This window comes from Hylobates moloch, unplaced genomic scaffold, assembly GCF_009828535.3.
Source record: "Hylobates moloch isolate HMO894 unplaced genomic scaffold, HMol_V3 SCAFFOLD_23, whole genome shotgun sequence".
Taxonomy (NCBI): Eukaryota; Metazoa; Chordata; class Mammalia; order Primates; family Hylobatidae; genus Hylobates; species Hylobates moloch.
This window is the reverse complement of record NW_026652298.1, coordinates 16,656,356-16,677,108: the sequence shown is the minus strand read 5'-3', so window position 1 is coordinate 16,677,108 and position 20,753 is coordinate 16,656,356. Positions and strand designations below refer to the sequence as shown.

The window sequence follows — 20,753 nt, the reverse complement described above, 5'->3', positions numbered from 1 at the left end:
AAATTCTTTATTAAGGTAAATGTTCTGGAATCATAAAATCATATCCCAGTGTATTAAAATAATAGTGATGGTCCTCTTTCACAAGCATGCTAGCTACTGGTTTTATCCTGAGTACCCAGAGCGTAGAAATAAATTAGTACACATGGGCACAGGGCAACAATTTGTTCCTGTTTCTGCTAGTAGGAAGTTATAAAATGGCTAATCTGATTTCAAAGTAACTTTCACAAGCCTTAAAGAATAAGACAAATACAAAACTGGAGGATGGGTGAAGTGGATATTATCTTATTTTCATTTGCTTTTCTTCAAAATAGACTGGCACTTCATTCTCTATTAGCAATAGAGTAGTCAGAGGAGGATGATAAAACCCAGCAAGTTACCTCATTTAATTCACCTATAACAAGGCTGAGGGCTCTGTGCTTCTATCCTCCTACACTGTGCTGCCCTCAACCACCATTAGGAGTTTATTGCAATGCCTTCCTAGTGCAGGACAGACCTCTGTTATACCAGATTCCTGAAACAGGAATTTTCACTGGACTTCTAATTTAGGTACAGTGAGATAACATTTCTAAATATTCAAATAATACATTTCGAAACCAAACCCAATTTCTTTCAGCAATACAGACTTGGGAGTTATCTTCTCTTAGATGTTTGCTGCTTATTATCATTTGTCAACAGTCCCATATTTATAATTTCTTAAGGTCAGGCTGCATCACTTTATTTTCCTTAGTGCAGCAATCAGCATCCCCTAGTATTATCTGTGAGTTTAATTAAGATCATGTTTACTCAGCCTTAAAGCAGTTGTTAATAAGAATAGAGTTTTGATATTTAATTATGAAGGTGGGTTAGATATTATCAACTCATCTATCAAGAAATGTATGTATTCAACCTATTAAATTCACAATCATTAAATCAGTCTGATTGGTTTTAAAAGATACTGTATAATGTATTTAGTGTTAATTCAAATTAATGTCTCCTTTCATTCCAATACAGAAATATTAAATATATTAACTTGCTGATGGTAATAGAAGAAATTATAAATGACAGATTTATGTCCCAGAAATGTCAGCAAACTTCTTTCAGCAAATTAACTGAAATTCAGGTTATTATAAAAATGGCTACATTTTTTTGTGTTTAGCATTTGATCTACATCATGCATAAAGATCTTTTCAACATATTTATTGTTTATATGTATAAATAAAATTCATAAATGTGTATCAATGCAAATAATCTAATAAATATCTTAACCAGTTATATCAGCGAAATAGGCTGATATACTTAAAACTAAATTTAGAAAATGTTATTTAAGAAAAACTTTAAAAATTTCTAAGAAACGTACATTACCATACATACTAAGGTACATACACTACCACAAAAGGCAAAACAGTGAACAATTTAGATTTTTTAAAAAATGAAAACATGAACAACAAACCCTCACGATTGCATTAGTTATTTAAAGTCTATCAAAAGGGGTAGAAAAGTGATTTCAAAAACGTGATTCAAAAAAAATCTCAAAAAGAAATGTCCAAATAAAACCCCCAAATAAAATATACTTGTTTGGTCAATATACAAACAGATTTACATTACAGTCATCCGGGGTGTGTCTACTCCTCTATACAGACTTCTAATCTTTATAAATAGATGATTCATTACGAATGCAATGTAGAGTGAAAGAAAACAGGCTACTTCATCTATGAATACATGAGCAAGTTAAAAGAAGAGAAGTTAAAAACAAATTACCTCAGAATTTGAACACTTTACCATATTTAAGGTATGGGTAGTATGTTACACAAAACAAATTATCGAAGGTATATCTTATTGACAAATGCCATGAATAATCAAAGCATAATTCATCACTGAAAGTGTCTCCTCTAATCTTTTTTCCTTTCAATATGAAGCTAGAGATGATATTAAAATCACAACAGACTTGGAACTTTCTGGAATCTCTCTCAACAATGAAATAGAAAGCTTTTAAACATCAAATGATCCCAAAGTAGCAAAGCCAGTGTTTATATAATATAGGCTGATATATTTCCATATGTACATGAAATAAATCTCTATACTTATGAAATGGGGTCTTAGCCTTATGAATGAATTTGTTGCTAAAATTTTCAAGGGTAGAGGGACACTTTACACTGCATTTCATTCCCAAATACCTGTATCTTGATATATATATATCTAAATACTTTTAAAATCCTAGGACCCTACTGAGATATTCTGTAGAAAACCTTTCCCAGGTACAGGAAGGAAGGGTCATCCAATCTCAGTATTACCTGCTTCTGGGATATCTGACAGTCACCTAATCTTAATACTCTAAGTACCTGATTCCCAATAAATGAATTAAAATCTGCACTTAACCCCAACAGTAAGAAAACTTCAAGTGGGTTGGAAATGCATCTGCCACCTAGGTTGCCACAGCACCTGGCAATGCCCACATTAATAATAACAGTGGTGCAAAATGCTGAGCTGACCTCTGTCCTCCAGGTATCACACACTTTCCTGCCCATGAAAGCAGAAGTTTATGGCACCTGCAAGTCAGGCAGTCTCTCCAGGTGTTCATGGCCACACCTACTCATTTAATCCATTAAATGATAAAACAGTGGAAACATCTCCACTCAGGCAAATTAAAGGCTCCTTCCTTTTCACCGGCACAGCTAAGTCAATTCTGCCTTGCTTTTTTTTTTTTTTTTTCAAGCAAAGTCACCCAAGGGAAAAACAAGTGATGTCCGACCAGATTAAACATGAATACTACTTCTCCTGTAGCAGAAATCTCTTCTTTATAATTCACCCTTATCTAAGCATTTGAGCTTGTAAAGAGTTATCTCCAGTTTTCATCCTCAGGGATACAGGGACATGACCGCAAAAATGAAACTAAAGAACAGTTATGAACTCAAATTGCAGCTATTCCATCCCCAAATACATTCTTTTGACTTCATTTTTCAACAGCTAGAAGCCATTCACCATAGCCATGCTCCGATCTGAAAGCCCAACATGAGACTAACCAATTCCCACGAAGTACCCTCTCTCAGTTCTCCAGTTGAAGCAGCACATGGAAAAACTTACTTTCCTGTGGATAAGATGCAGTTTGTTCTCTGAATTTGGAAGGTGACAACTATTGTTCTATTAACACAATGGCACATAGTCACTACTTGCAAATTCAGAATTTAGGCTGAGAAGACAGTCATATAACAACTTGAGACAATGGCATAAACAATGGATTAGGACAGGAGCTGATGATCACAAGTAAGCATTTATTTTTACTTCATTCCTTTATCTGGTACCTCCTTGGGAAGCTCCTCCTAGGGGCAACTATGAGGCACAGAAAGATAACTTAGGCACACAGCACAAGAAATGCACCTTGCTCACTACAGAATCTGAGAAGAATGGGAAGGGGAAAAGATGTTCTGATGATAGGACCTTGAGGGAGAAGGACTGGCTGCCCCTGAGAGGCAGGAGGTGAGCAGGCATGGACAGAACACTGCATTTAAGAATGTCACAGCTGAACGGGTGCTTGGGTGGAGATGCTTTGGAGTGACATGAGGTCACCACCAGGAAGTGTTTTATTTGTCTGCATGGTTTTTGCTCAGACAGGTGAAATGAGGACTGAACAAGGCACCACACCTGCTCCCTGAGTTCACTATTACTGTCGCCAAAACAGTTTCACAAGGAGCTTCTCAATTTCTTAATTACTGCTAACAGCACCTCCCATTTGCTAGGAAGGTAAAGAGGCCATGCATTTCATCATCTTAGTCAGGCCTGGCTCAGTGTGAGGGACAAAGAGGACTACTAAGCTGGAGGCAGGTGGGGAAGGAGGTGTATGTATTTTTGGTTCCAAGTACCCCGTTCCGTTCTGCAGAAGTTGTCCTTATGCTCTGTGCTCCATAAGAAAGGCTTGGTGGGACCTGTAAAAGTTTCACACCTGGGTCTGCCACTTGTCTCCTGGCAGAAGAACCTGTTAGCCATCCCCTACCAGGTCTCTAAAAGCTGTGAAGCCCACCAGGCTGTGGCCTTTTCCAATTACTCTGAGTAGGTGAAATCCAACTTAATTTTAAATTACATTCACTTTGAGACATAAATTCTGATCATTTCTGACCATGGCAAGAACAATGAAGAGAGGAAACCCCAACAGGCAGTGATTTTTACATTCACAGCTGACTTGAAAGGTCAACATTCAGTAAAACATAAGACTAACCACCATTGAGGGGCAGTAATAATATAGTGAATCGAGTAAGAGGGGCCTCGGTAATTCTGTAAAGCTAGAATTATTACTTTGTCCTGATGAAAATTTGATAAATTTGCACAGGAGACCAATCACAGACCAAAGCTTTACTGTCCATGAACATCTGCTAACTATTTCCTCACACCTTAAGAGAAGATGAACATTGGAATATTTCTTAAAGAAGAAGGCTGAAGTGGAAGAAATAGGGCATGACCAGGAGCTAGCAATTGTCTAGCTAATGTGGTAATGCTGCATAAATGTTACGAACTAAGCAGGTTTCTGTCTCCATTTCTTCACAATGAAAGGGTTGAAACAGATGAGAGAAACATTCATAAACTTACTTTTTTTGGTCTCAAAAATTTTAATAAAATAGAAAAATAATCCAACAAATCCTACCACACTGGAACAAGCAACTGTATCACTTGTGCTATTTGTTTCCAATCTTTAAAAAAGATGTAGAAACTAGGGAGAGAACAAAATGTACTCTCTGAAGTCCAAACCAATAACATATTCCAGTCCCTAAAAGGCAACTACTGAAAGAACTGGGGCTTGCAGCTTGCCCATTCATTCTTGGTATGGTAGTATATATACATATATATATGCTATATGTATAACCACACTATATGTGTGTGCTTCCACTTTTCACTAGTAGTATCACATAACAGAAAAAACAGAGACTTGAAACTGTACAAAAGAAATTAACAGTTACCTTTTAGTGGCTTGTTGGGCTTTGTATAGTAGACGATCCCTGGGAATTATTTGATTCTGTAAAGGTATACACATTGTTTTTCTATTGACTAGGTGATTTAAAAACTCTGTAGAAGCTGAAGTTAAGTAGAAAACTGGGAGTAATGCAAATGATTCTCATCCATAATAATGTAAATGAATTCTATCTGGTGAAGATACAATTAATGTCCACCCCAAGGAAAGATGACCTCAAATATTTACTATCACTGTCCTGTAAGATACTAATTTTGCATCTATGAGCAAATTTGTTTCATAATTCCTGACTATATATGTATATATTTTCATATGTCTGATTTTTAAAAATCTCTTTGAACCTGTTTTAATATGTTACTGCTGCCCTCACTGATATGTTAAACAAAATATTTGATACATTTTCACTTCGTATTTGTATGACAGTCATGTTTTTGACTTTTGGATGAATTATACTTTTGGATGAATATCTACAGAATTAGATATTCTGTAACTTACTTTTTTTTTCACTCAACATTATGTTTTTGAGGTTTAACCATGGCAACGTAAATATGGGTCTAATTCATTCCTTTTTTAGATTATTCCTTTGAAGCAAATTTTAGGATTCCCAAATGCACTAAAATTATGTATCGTGGACATTTCTTTTTCCTCTTTGCAACATTAAAGATCTAGAACTCTGTGCATTTGATTGAAAAAGATTTGAAAAATGTCTTTGATAAGAGGCTATATTTGAAAGAAAAATTATATTATGCAACATAAAGCAAATATTTCTTAAAATCTTTGGACACCTCGTCCCCAAATCTTGCTTATTGCTGCTTCACCTGGATATCTCTATTTTTGCCTACATTCTGTTGTCTTCTCCCAGAAATAACTGTCTTTCTCATGTAAATCAGTCAATCCTTTCTTTCTAGGCATCTGCAAGTCTACATCTCCACCACTTTTTCTGAATAGCACAAGGCCACACCTAGTAGCTGGCTGGATACGCACTATTCCTCCTTAGAAGGCAGCAGAGACAAACAACAAGGCTGTTCTCTGCCTTTGTCACACACCCTTTGCTACTAATGTGAAGTTAAGAAACTCTCTGGGATCATCTTCCCTATGGCCCATGAAATCAGAGCTCCTCCCAGGCTTTCATTAATTACTTCAATAAATTACTTTCTGAGTGCCTAAGATATGCTAGGCACTATTCTAAACAAACAAAAATCTCTGCTCTCAAGGGAGCTTACATTTTGGAGGGAAAAGCAGAAAATGAACATAACACATTTGTAAAATTTGTGGTACATGAGAGCGATGGAGGAAAAATAATGCACAAAGTAGGACAGAGAGTGCAGGGGTGGGAGTTCACAATTTCAAACAGGTGGTCAGGAAAGGCCTCACTGGGGAGGTGAGAGAGGATAAGACCAGAAAGCAAGGAAGTGAGCATTCAGCAAGAGCAGAGGCCCTGAGGCCAGAGTGTTCTAATAGCAGCAGGCAGGCCAGCATGGCAGGCGTGCAGAGAGCCAGGCAGAGGACGGTAGAGCCATGGCAGGAGGCAGGTCTGCAGCAGCCTGCAGGCCACAGTGCAGAATCTGGTTTTTAGCCTGAGTGACAAGGGAAACTGTTGGAAGGTTCTGAACATAACCTGACTTTTGTTTTTAGAGAATCATTCTGGCTGCTAGATTAAAAGGAGGAAGCAGGAGGACCAGTTAGGATGTCGAATTGATGTGCACCTTGAATGCACTCTTACCGCCTGTGATTCTGCTTTCAAATATAGTATTTTACTGTAAAAATTAGTTTATACAAAAACAGCTCCAAAATTCAATGCAAGTGTTACATCAGTCTGTGCTCTTTTGTACAGCCTCAAAAAACTTGGAGAAATAGCAAGTGCTGATACTGAGGTATCAGCCTGAGGGCCTAAGGCCTTTCCATATTTGTATCAATGTAATGATCCAGGTCATAGTGATCAGGGCAATGTAATTATTGACACTATTGGCTTGATACTTGAACTTTTCTATTAGCAGAAAAACTCTTCTAAAGGCATTAATTATAATGGGAATGAATGGTTGCCTACACTGCTTTCACCTATGAACAAAAAAAAAAATTAAGCTAATTTCAATAGCTAGAGAAAGGGATAAGCTTTCAAAAATTCTGAAGAAAGTCAGTAGGAAAATATATATTACCTTATATAGTACTTCCTGGAAATATATCTAATCCATTAAGATAAATCCACAGTGAGGTCTGGCCCAATTCTCTGTCTTCACAGAAGAAAAGAAAAACAGCTGAACATGTAGATATTAGAAAAGGCACTATCCAATATAATATTTCTGGAATGTCTATTCCCATGTACAAAGTACTGTGTGAGATAAGAAAATGAAGCTGTTTCAAAGTGTTTAAAGTATAAAAGGAGAGATAAGACTGATTCACAGATAACTAGACTCTAAGGCAGAATCTGGAAAAGAGATAGAACAAAAATTAGCTGCTGAAGTGTGAGATAAATTCCCATTCAGCTTTTAAACACATTTTCATAAACAATAAACACTAGAATTTTACAGAACATACTATGCATTGCAGATTATCCATCCATTTCATAGGACTTCCCTAAATAATCTCATAATTTCAGTGATCTGCCTGATGAAAATACAGTCACTTGTTGCTTAGCAGGGATACATTCGGAGAAACGCCTCGTTAGGCTATTTTGTCCTCATGCAAACATCACAGAGCGCGCTTACACAAACCTAGATGGTAGAGCCTACTGCACACTGAGGCTATACGGGACAGTCTATGGACCCCAGGCTACAAACCTGTATAGCATGTTACTGTACTCAACACTGGAGGCAACTGCAACACAATGGTATTTGTGTATTGAGAAAAGAAAAATAGCTCAGAGCAGTCAGAGCTACGTGAAACATGCAAAATGTATCAGGCCCAGAGAGACAGGAGTAGGGACTTCACTCACATCCCCACCTTGCCTGGGGGACAATCGTTTAAAGGCATTTTATTTCTGACTAGTTGCTTCACTCATTATCTTCACGTTCTTGGAATTTATGACAGAAATAACAATGTATACACAATTAATAGCTTGTGTTATTTTATTTATTTATTTATTTTGAGACGGAGTCTCGCTCTGTCGCCCAGGCTGGAGTGCAGTGGCGCAATCTCGGCTCACTGCAAGCTCCGCCTCCCGGGTTCACGCCATTCTTTCTCCTGCCTCAGCCTCTCTGAGTAGCTGGGACTACAGGCGCCCGCCACCACGGCCGGCTAATTTTTTGTATTTTTTAGTAGAGACGAGGTTTCACCGTGGTCTCGATCTCCTGACCTCGTGATCCGCCCGCCTCGGCCTCCCAAAGTGCTGGGATTACAAGCGTGAGACACCGCGCCTGGCCTAGCTTGTGTTATTTTAACATAAATTCTTGGTAAACAATTTAGGAACTACCTCTTCTTTTCCTTTAAAAATCTACCTGTAACTGCTGCTAATTGGAGTGTATATGCAGAGCAACTTGAATCTACGCTCAGAGTTGCAGTCCTCAAACTTAGCCCCAATGAAACTCTCTACTTATCTTAATTTTGCCTTGGACTTTTCCTTTCAGGTTGACAGGATCTAAACATAGAGGTACAGTATAAATATGGCATTACAATCATGTGGGACCACCTGTGTATATGCAGTCCTTCATATATGTGGTCTGTTGTTGACTGAAATGTTACACTGTGTATGAGTGTACATTTTTAACAACTCATTTCTCCTGAGTTATTCTCCATTTCGTGGCTCTATTTCAAAGTTAGACATATCGGCATAGCTATTTCTACATGGCTAACATGGTGGGCTCTGATGTCATAGTATTAGCACATGTCATTGGTGGCTGACATTCACCTTGTCGTATTGCAGCAAACCTGGCAAGCACAGTATCACTTGGTGGTCACAACACATAACTTGGGATTGTACATGAAGCTTACAACCTAGGAGTGGGCTATAAATTTTTTGAGAACAAGGATTATATTTTATGTAACACTGAATCCCTTTGGATACCCAGAAGAACATAGAAAAAAGATTAGTTGAATAGAAATACATTAAATACTTCTGAATGACTGGCTAAATGTGGTCCCTGCCTTCAAGAAGTTTATAATTTAACTTGGAGGACAAACATATACTACAACTTACAAGACTAAACTGATTTAAAACGACATAATAAAGTCCAATACTACTGGATTGATCAAGGCAATGTACATAGCTAAGAAAACACAAAGAGCTGACGAAGTCTGTGGTGCTGGATGCATGGTATGAAACATCCTACTGGAAAAATCAACATACATATCATTCTGAATAAAACTGCAATGGGATCATCGGTCTAATTAAAAGAGGGAGAAAGACACAATGATCGAAGTCAAGTAGAAGCTGGATATAATGGGATTTGTATGGCTCACACCTGTAATCCCAACACTTTGGGTGGCCAAGGCAGGAGGGCTCATTGAGGCCAGGAGTCTGAAACCAGCTTGGTTAACATAGGGAAACCCCACTCTGTAAAATACTTTTAAAAATAGCTAGGCGTGGTGGTGTGTGCCTTAGTCCCAACTACTCAGGCGGCTGAGGCTGGAGGATAACTTGAGCCTAGGAGTTTGAGACTGCAGTGAGCCTTGATCACTCCACTGCATTCCAGCCTGGACAATAGAGCAAGACCCTCTCTAATTAAAAAAAAAAAAAAGATGGGGAGGAAGGAAGGATTTATAGTAGCAGAATAAATCCAAGTTTTTAAATGTTAGAAGTAAAAAAGTAATCAATGTGAGAAGGGCCTATATCTCATTGCCTATTAATTGTTTAGTGCAATTTATCTGCAACATGAGTCATAAGAGATACCTAGTCTGCATGCCCGCCCCAGGGATTCTAGGTCATCGGGGCAGGTGATGTATTTACAGGAAGGACCTCAAGGGCTGGGAGAGTCAATGACGGAGATGGCTTTTGGATTTCAGATTAGTACAACAGCCCAAAGATCAAAGACACACAATAAAGAGTGTTACCATTTGAGATGAAGATGGGAACAGAGTACTGGAAAGGCCAGTAATTATCTCTAAGAGATAAAGGGCGTGTGCTGTAACTTGGGAAATTTCTCCAAGGGCTGATGCTACCTAAAACATAGTATAAAGTCATTCAAAACTCACATGGCCTAATCTAGCCTGCAAGGATAAAGAGTGGCTATGACCTGGCTGGCCCTACCTAGAGCTGGGTTATCAAAGTAGCAAAGCTGGGGGAAAGGTGGAGGTGGTGGAGCCAGTTTTATAACAGGGGGAAAGGTCAGATCAAATACCTATGAGACAGACATCCAAATGGTTGGCTGTCCATAGGTCAGTTATTATTAGGGACCAAAGAGAAGTCAACAGACATTCTGGGGAATTAAGAAAAGATACATAAAACACAAATTCATGGTTTTCTAAACCTCTACTTTATAAGTGTGTGCTGGGGGTAGGGAAGATGTGTGTGACATAAACAAGTTGTTTTTTGTTTTTAACTTCCGTGTTTTGTACTCAATATAAGTATATTAAATTGACAATTTGATGTATCTTTTTCCAAGTAGCAGAATAACCAAGTTCAAAGTCCTACTGTTAAAATTACTTTAATCAGTTTAATTTAATGGCATTAGATTATTCTCAACTGGCCAGGGATAAGGAAGTAACTCTTAAAAAGACCTTAGACAGTGGTGGCAGTCCCAAGCCAGACTTAATGCAATAACTTAAATCTAATGTTCCAATCTTCCTTTTTGGAAATAACACAGTAAAATTTTACTATTAACTTTTTTCTCCTGTACCTCATGTCTCACTTGCATTGCTTTTATGAAATGGTCATTGACTTTAGAAAGCTTGATTGGGAGATGTCCTTATATCCAAAACTTATTTGAATATACACATAGCAACTAAATTATTATAATATAGTTTTACCCATTTCAGCCTTCTCTATACAGAAATTAAATCTCAGTTTAACTTGCTACCACTAGAACTATTTAATTTGGTGAATATATTTTAGTCTATAATTTAGCTACATAGCTAATCACTAACCAAAAAAATAAAGGTGTCTCTTCCTTCCTTCTGCTTTCGAGGACCCAAGGACCACTTCTTTTTGATCCACAAAAGGCAAAGGGGTTTACTTCCGTGACCACCAAATCTCCTTTTATGACACTCAACAGAAATTTATTTCAAGCCCAGAATGAACAGCATGACTATTTAACACCTCCCAGCTCTACAGCATTTGGCTTTTATATAGCAGTTTGGCATAACGTTCTGCCCACAAGTGAACTGTCCCTGATTTCATGTGCCTCCACAATCGGAACACAAACATACAAATATAAGAAACCGACACCAGAGCTCCACTTTGTTCTTTTTTGTGAGAAGTCATGTGGCAAAAAGCCAGTGTCTTTCTGTTCAGCATATTTTGTTGCTAGCTGCTCCTAATTCAGTATCTTGCAAAATGACATTCTGTTAATGACATGAATGTCAAAGCTGTGATAATAGGCAGAAGTAGAAGAAAATGTTTCCAAAATGGAGAAGCAACAGGAAAACTGCCAAATGGATATTAAAATTAGTTGTGTGTTTATCCCATACTTTAGTGCTTGGTCCCTACTATTTGTTTCTAACACGAAAAGGGAAGTAGTCTCTAAGGAGCGAAGAACAGCCCACCTTGATGAAAAGCACGAAAAAAAAAAGAGGTCAAAGGAATGTTTTCCCTTAATTAACTTGACAGATGTCTTTTCTTTTCCTCATTTGCATCCACTAATGTTTTCTTAGTCATTCTCTCATTTTGCAAAGATGAAATTGGCCACAAGGAACCAATTCTGTTGCTAAAGACAGGAGGACTGGGGAATTACCAGAAGATGCTGGCCTTTAAGATGCTCAGTATTCAGTCTGGGTAATGAGAGTTCCTTGCTGTTGTTATTTGTGGGGTAACAAATTTTAGGTCTGGAAGACAATGAAGTGACTTGCCAACGTAGCACCACCAATTAGTGGCAAACAGAGCCTAAGAAGGGAGGTTAAGTGGCTCCCACAACCAGGGTACATTGGAAGGTAGAAATCTGCATGAGACATATGGATATACTTGACTACTTCTTATGTGAACATACAGTAACTCTGTTCTACAAAGGAAGAGATAGTTCTGTTTTAAATTAAATGGACTCAGTTTCTTAGGAGAATGCAGCCATGAAATACAAGGACTTGCCATTAGTAGATCTACTGTTGAATTCCAAACCCGCTAAGCCTCAATTTACTGATCTGTAGAGCAGGGATAATAATATCAATAACCATGGCTAGGCACAGTGGCTCATGCCTGTAATCCCAGCACTTTGGGAGCCGAGGCAGGCAGATCACTTGAGGTCAGGAGTTTGAGACCAGCCTGGCCAACATGACGAAACCTTGTCTATATTAAAAATACTAAAATTAGCTGGGTGCGGTGGCACATGCCTGTAATTCCAGCTACTCAGGAGGCTGAGGCAGAAGGATCGCTTGAACCTGGGAGGCGGAGGTTGCAGTGAGCTGAGATTGCACCACTGCACTCCATCTGGGCGACAGAGCAAGACTCTGTCACAAAAAGCAAAAGAATATCAATGACCACAGAGGGCTATGTGGAGATTAACTGAGATAATTTATGTAAAGAAATTATCATAGTGCCTGGCACACAGCAAGTGCTTTATAAATCTTGGCCATCAAAATAATTCTAGATACTTGATGTTGTGGAAGAAAAAAGAACAAAATAAAATATTTGGTCTTTCTCCCTGGTATACATTCTCTCAGGCATATTTGTTTTCAAACAAGAGGTTAGTTCTAGGGCAGCAAGGCTTGATGGTAAATGTAAACATTATCCCGGTTATAGAAAGAAGGTGCCAGTAAGAAGTATAATGGGTGGGCTTTAGAAACACAGAAAAACAAAAGCTTCAGAGCCACAAGTTCAAAGTATCCACTCAAACGCTGGCCAAGGGCTTCTAATTGTCAACATCAAGGTGGAGCAACACGCAAGTCTGTTGAAGACTGCAATCAACAGACTTCAGTGATTTGGAACAACTGTCAAAACCACACACATCAGCCCAATCTTGCTCTGCTACCATAGTCCCCAGACAACCTTCTGATTAGCTTCATGGAGAGGTCTGCCCAAAAGTGATTAAAAAGAACAAAAATAATAATAACTGCTAACATTGACAAAGCGTTTAACACACTCCAAGCAATGGTTTAATTTTCATGACAATCCTATAAGATAGGAATTATTTTTACCCACATCTTTATAGATGTGAAAATTGAAGAACTGAGAAGTTCAGTAACTTGTCCAAGGTCACAGAACTAGTAAGTGGGAGAACCGGGATCTAAACCCAGGCAGTCTGCCTTCAGAATCTGTGTTTTTAACAATCTTGCTAGACTGTCTACAAAGCAGAGAATAAGACCTTCGAAGGGCCTAGGCCCAATAATGATTATATGTACACTTATAAATTAATATCTCACCATTCTGGTCATACATAGAAATCACATGAGCGTGGTAACTAGGAATCCACACCTAAGAGATGGAGCTGGTACTTGGGATACCAACCAAACCAGACTTTTGAGTCTGTAGCATGAGGGTCAGGTACAAGAGATGGTTCAAGCTATGGAGTTTTACATGAGATGGTGAGGTTTTTCTAGAGGCAGTAAGTCTGACCCTGCTGGACAGACAGTCCAATATTACCAAGTAGGGCATAAGTTTTATCCCAGGATACACTTCTGTACAGATTTTTCAGGCTCATGGTAGACAGGCAGGATGTGGACACGATACAGACACTCCTTCCTCCACAGTATTCTCAAAGATCCATAGGTAGATGATCCAACATACGAATTACCCATGTCAACCAGGCACTTCCTTCCTTATCCCTGCCCAAACCAACAGATCTAGCCAGACACAGCTCTCTGGAGAGAACTGTGTTTATGCATGCAGCAGATTTTTTTTTGTTCTACCGTTTTTTAGTGGATTTCAAAATCAAATCCACATTTCTGGATCATGCCTCCTTTTATATGACTTTTTTGGTTTCTTATTTCTAGATAACTCACTCTCAGTGTTCAAGAGAACCCGGAAATCAGATTTGTGATATGAAGCATCCTTGTATAGCACTGGCTTTGGGGAAAAGAAGAACTGATGCCCACATTGTAACATGCATCAGAAAGCAAATTTGGCCAGCAAATCAGAATAAGATATACTGATTGCATTAGTGAGACAAGTTTATATATATACATATATAACATATACACACACATATATATACACATATATATATAAAATCTCAAAATAAAGCAAACTCAATAGTAAAAAATCTCATATTTACAAATCTTATAGCCTTGTAACCCCAAATTGGAGATTCTTCAGTTACACTTATTCTTTCAAGATGTTACTACTTTAGTCTGGTTATCTTCCACCACTACTGTCCTCCAAGAACTCCCTAGACTCTAAGAAAGCAGACAGGAGAGGGATCTGTGTGTAGAAAGAGGCCTCACTAAACTGTGTGGAGTAGATTAAAACTATGGCAGGAGATGGGATGAGACAGAGTGCTTCAGTTAATAAGGAAAAGTTTAACTGTGGTCTCAGTCACTTTCAGATCTGCCGCCTGCCTCTTATAGGTACGACCACTTGTTTCTCACAGGTACAGCCTTCTGTTTAATGAGAGGAACTCATTCATCCCTAGCCTGAGATTTGGTCCTTATCAGTAAGTACTCCAAGCTCCACGATAACACATCAATTCTTCCTTGCCATATTCACCAGACACCCAACCTAAACTCATTCTGCATTCCCTGCAGTGACTTAGAGAGTTCCTGTTCATTGTGTCCCTGGATTCCTGTTTATGAAAGCAATGGAATCCCTGACCTTCACATGGAAGTATTGCTAAGCAGAAATTCAATGGTATAGACAGATGGCACCCCACTGTGTCAACTTTCCATATTGAAAGGGACTGTGAATAATTCACCCACATGAAATTAAACTGCATATCAAGACCAGAATTAGGATGCCTCAACTTACTGAAAAGAAATCAATGGTACTATGAAAGAAATAAACATGAACTCTTCTATTGCTTACTTCCACTTACTATTTTTCTAAATAGACCCTAAATCCTACTGAAAGGGTAAAATACATCTGAAAACAACAACGCAGTTAAATCCGTCTTGAAAATAAAACCTGTCGATAGCTACCAAGCGAGTCATTCCTTTGGCTTTGTGGTCATAACATATTTTCATTCAAGTATAATCATAAAATTGTGGAGCTCATTTACATAAAAGAAACAGTGTTTTCTATGTCCTTAAATTAAAGATCTCTCTCCAGAGCCCTGGGTCTTCAGATACTAGCTTCAGTGACTATTTATTACAATAGGCTGCAATGTTTTCTGAACTCACAAAAGTATATGGTAAGGAGCAAAAACATATTATACTATTAGCTTGCCTCATGGACAGTACACCAAAAATTTGATGCTATGTATTTCAAATAATAAGAAATGATTTTCATTTTATTTTTTTAAAAAAATCACATGAGCACCTATTTTTGTATCTAAATGTGTCAATATTTTAAAATAATGTATAAGAAGGGAGATGAGTGGTAAGCATGAGGTTATCCCGTCTTTTTACAAATTGAAGACTAGCACTTGGTGATAAAGTTTCATAGGACAATGTTAACTTCCACTCCACTCCATCAATACCATCATCAATTTGGTTTTATTGTTTTAAGGTAACTTGTTTTTCTGATGTGTAAGTAGCCATGTTAATCCACCAAAAATCCCCCAACAGTTTTTAGAGTATCTTGCCCCAGGCAGAGGACTGGTACCAGGGCCCAAGACAAGTGCTTACAAGGAGTTTGTAATCAGGAAATCTAGGGAGGGTGACTTTTCCTTGCATTATTAAATAGATCCATTGTTCGGTTAAGTGACTTTGTGTAACTGGGAGGACAAAAATAAATAATAAAAATCAGTCTACCTAAGATTTGACAAAAGCTGTGTTAAAAAAAAAAAAAAAAAAAAAAAAAACAGAGAAACTAAAGGCAAAGCAGCATATAAAATCATCTAAACTAGAACTGCAACTGTTAGAGAAAGATTTCAAAAGCCAGGTAGACAAAGTGTTCCCATCTTAGGTTAAGGCATTTTATGAAATAAATGCTGTAGAAAGAGAAGATATTTAACAAAGAAGCAAATTTCTTTTTATCATTAAGAAATATGAAAAAGGTGGATGGAAGAGGTCTCTAGGAAGATTATTTAATGTGTCCATAATATATTGTTAAACAAAACATAATTCCACTTCCGAAATTTTTTTTTGGATTACTGTATCACAGCAAACACCAGAAGAACCAACAATTAATGTTTGTGTTCAAGTTTTACAAAAGAAAAAAAAAATCCCTGGGCAATGAGTCTAGCATCATAGTTAGAAAGAATTAATGATATATTAATTATAAATGATAACTCTATCTCCCAAATTCTCCTGGCTCTTGTTGTCAAAGCCTTGCTTCAGAGATGGGTCATTTTTCAACTGTTAAAACTTCCTCTTAGAGAAAGAACATTGATTAGTTTTCTACTCTCTCTTCTAAGAGATGATTTTACCTCAAAAAGATTAATCTCTAGCTCATCCAGGAGAAAGAGTTAATCAATTTGTATAGAAATGAAGAAAACTGCTTCCCTGATCTTTTTTAAATGTTTTATTAAAAATTGATAAGATCCAGGAATAGAAATAGAGTTGACAACGTTTCTTAGGATAGCTCATTTTTTGCTTCTGTCCTCCAAATGCTTTTTATGTACTAAATGAGCTATGTATTTTTAATACTCTACTCCACAATACAGATCTAGTTCTGTCTGAGTCGCACCAGCCTAAAACCAAATGATGACAAAGTCTAGAGGGAAAAGAGGGCATTTCAAAAGAGAACAAGGACTAAGCCTGACATACAACAGGCTTGCCCTCCAAGAACTGGGAAGCTGGAACCCTCAACAATCACCTCTCTGCTTAGCCACTAACTTTCTCGTTTCTTCTTTTTATTTTATGGAGATGGGGTCTTGCTATGTTGCCTGGATGGTCTTGAACACCTGGGCTGAAGTGATTCTCCTACCTCAGCCTCCCAAAGTGCTGGGATCACAAGCTTGAGCCACTGCACCCGACCTTTCCTTTTAACTGGAGACCACTCAGCAACCACCCTGGAATTGACGGCCTCTTTTATGTGGCAGGTTTTTGTTTCTAATCAAGCCAATTAACAACCAATCTCCCCTATACATACATCCCTTTTTGGCCTTTTTCTGTGATGACAATGAACAAAAGACAGTGTAGGACAAATGATTAGTCTCTTTCTCCTAAAAACCCTGAATAAAATGTAGTCAAGCTATACTATAACCACAAGATGGGATTACTCCAAAAATGCTTACAAAGACATAGGAGAAAATACATAGCATCCAAAGGCTGATATTAAACATCAGTCTCTGTATCCGTGAGTCATGCATTCATGGATTCAAACAAATGCAGACAGAAAATACTTGGTGAAAAAAATTGCATCTGTACTGAACACATACAATTTTTTTCTTGTCATTATTCCCTACACAATACAGTATAAGATCTATTTACAGAGTATTTACATTGCATTAGGTGTTATAGGAACCCTACAGATGATTTAAAGTATATAGGAGGATATGGGTAGGTTATATGCAAATACTATGCCATCTTATATCAGATTTTGAACATCCTCAGATTTTGGTTTCCAAGGGAGGTCCTGGAACCAACTCCTCAGGACACTGAGGGACTACTGCATAGAGAATGCAAAGAAGATGAATAGGAAGAAAATGCACATAAATCAATAGTGATTAATTCTCAGTGGTAGGAATATGGGAGTATGAATGTATGTATGCTTGTGCTCTAGTTTTCAAAAATTTTTAATCATGAATATTTTAACCTCTTAACCTGGAACATGTGAGTTTTATAAAGAAAAGCTGATGTCCTTTTAAATACTGCTAGCCACAATTTCTAAGCAGAAAGGCAGAAGCTAGAGAGGATGGGCAATGGGTCCTGCAACAAGATACTTTATTGAGATATTAATTTGTGGTATTCTTTCTGCAGGAAGAGAATGAAAAGTATTTTTTCCTTCCTCTATACCAAGTCTTTGTATTCAGAGTCTGGCCTCCTGGGCCTTGAAGGGTATTTAATGCATTTTGGTCCCAGGAAAGGGAGTGGATGTTGGGAGGCATGCTAAAAGCAAGTACCAACCCAGGCTCTTTCCTGAGACACTCCCACAGGGAGTGCAATGGGTAAGCTTCTCAAGCCTAGAGGGGTCTGCTTTCCTGAGACTGGGGTAGGGAATGAGGGAGACAGTGGTGTCTGGCCTCCCCATAGCATTTACATTGTATTAGGTGTTATAAGTACCCTAGATATGATTTAAATGCAGTAGTGTCTGATCATGTAGCTAACCACGTGAGTAACAAAGACCTGTTACTCCTTTCCACTGAAGGACTCCAAGGGGCGGAAGATGACAGGCTCCATGGTGGGCACTGTGTGGCTTGGGGATAGAGGTGAGCAACACACAGTGAAGAAAGGAAGCCAGGCTTACTTTGTAAGTGCCAATTACAGATGTTCCTGCCCACCAAGGGCATCAAGGAGGACCACATCCCAGCTTAAAACAGGCAACGTCACTCCACGTGGGCTTGGACAATAAGTAACTCTGATGAGTAGGAAGTGATTCCTGGTTTCTGTGTCACTTGACCACATCATAAAGGCTACATCAAGCAGCTACAGTAGAAAACTTGACATAGTAGATCCTGCTTGCTTGAGAAGTACCAGCCAACCCTAACTTACTCAATGACAACCCAGAATACCAGCAAACTGTCTTTCTCAGTAAATTATCAATATACCGTATGCCACCTTTTTTAAGCCAAAGTCTATCCCTCCTCAGAACCTGATTTAAAACGTGAAAACAAAAACAAAGCACAGAATGCTGACCGTAGTTTGCTAATGAAAGGAATTGTTTGCACCCCTTAAATTATAATCCAATGGCTGTTCCTTGAGTAGTCACAGCAACGCTAATCAAAGCCAAGCCAGGCCAGGCCCATTCTAATAGTTATTGATGATGTGGGAGAGACACAGCCAGACTTTGGCAGGTTTGGTGAACTTCAGAAATAGCAAAGCCAAAAGAAAAAGGACTCCTTTACTTAAAATGCAAAAAACAGAAACAGAACTTGAGTTGAAGAGGTTTGAAAAAAAAAAACACAACTTGAGTTGCAGAGATTTGAAAGTGAATGCAGGTTATCTCTATGTCTCTATGGTTCACTCTAAACCAGCAGTCCTATAGGGGAACTTTCTTTCTGGTTTATAAATTAACCCTCTGAGTTACAGGGGTGCACTCATCAATGAAGATACTATCATTTTAGAAAATCCACATAGAGCACACAATTTTTATAGTGCTAGACATAACCAGCTACTCTAAAATAATAAAGAACTCCACAGACGTCATCTTTTCCCAGCTTTTATTGTTAAATATATTCATTCCTTTTGGAGCTTTAATTACTGAATTTATATTTGGGCAGTGATTATCATATTGCATTGGAATATAAAGTGTCTCACATCCAATTTGCAGAAAACTTACAAAGTCAAAGCTGCAATGCCAAATCTAACTAGAATCACACTGTCACTTGTTAAAGCTTAAAGCTTGCAGTCCTGGGGTTAGTGAGATGAACTGAATTATCTGTTACTGCAGTGTCTGACATTTCAGGAAGGTCACTTGACTCTCGCTATTGAACTTCTGGCTAGAGAACTGATGGAGCAAACACATAAGTTAGGAATCCAGCACCAGAGAGAATGAAGGGATGTTGTGGGTTTGAAATCGTTGTTACGTAACCCCTACCCCTATCTCTACCCAGCCTAAACAGGCCCACAAGTATCACCTGACATGGATCCCGTCCATTTCCTTCTTGAGCCCTTTCCATATAGGTTGCAGAAATGCCATGCTTTTGTGGTGACGAAGAGCATTTCCATCATGTCAGGAGTTCAGGGTCCAGGTGGCTTTCAGCACCTTACGTAAAGGCAACTTAGCAGAAAACATCTGAATAAGCTCTAAGGAACAATTACGAACTCTCTAGGTGTGGCTTGTGATGACACCACAACAAAAGATATAAGCCTTTTAGGCAAGTTGTTTAAATGGATAGACTGTACAAAGCTAGATGAGACATTTTGTACCTAAGTCGCCGGCCAACTGGTTTATGCTCTAAATCTCTTATTTGAAATGTGGTCTGCTGTAAAGAGTAAGCTGCTGTGAAGGGCTTCTTTCATTCAAGACCAAATAGATAAACAGGGTTACAAATCTAAAATGAAATAAGAGTTAAAAAATCTATTCTCATACTTCATTGTTTACATCCATCTGCAGATGGATGGCATATGTAGATGCAGATTCACAATGCCGTATTATTTGACAATAAACTGATACTTTTCTTTGAAACCTAAACTTATTTTGCTTATCACTGAATGTGGTTACAAAAGCCAGGACAAAGGTGGCAATGGTAAAGAGAAACAAACAAACAAACAAACCCCACAGTCAGACTGTCTTCCCAGGGGAGAGTCAAAGTTAATCAGCTTATCATATAACGAAATCTAGATCACTGTAATGTAACAAAATTCATAGGGCACCACACATCACTGCTTTAGCATTGTAACTGTTTCACTAATGTAAACTAACACTCAGCTACTTCTGAATTTGCTGCTTCATTTATGACTTTGACCAGGAGTTTCTATTCCTTGGCCAAAAAACACAGAATATTTTTGAGAATATAAATCCTGCCTATGCCTATGTTGCAATATACTATGCCAAACTAGCTCAGCTTGACTGTTTTTTTTTTTTTTTGTCTGTGTA

The 20,753-nt window shown here is 38.2% G+C and overlaps 1 protein-coding gene across 6 annotated transcripts in view; it reads right to left on the bottom strand.

Moving 5' to 3' along the window:
* The window catches only part of MAST4 (microtubule associated serine/threonine kinase family member 4), a 583,079-nt gene that overhangs the window by 115,092 nt on the left and 447,234 nt on the right, over positions 1-20,753 (bottom strand). The gene's annotated exons all lie outside the window — the stretch shown is intronic.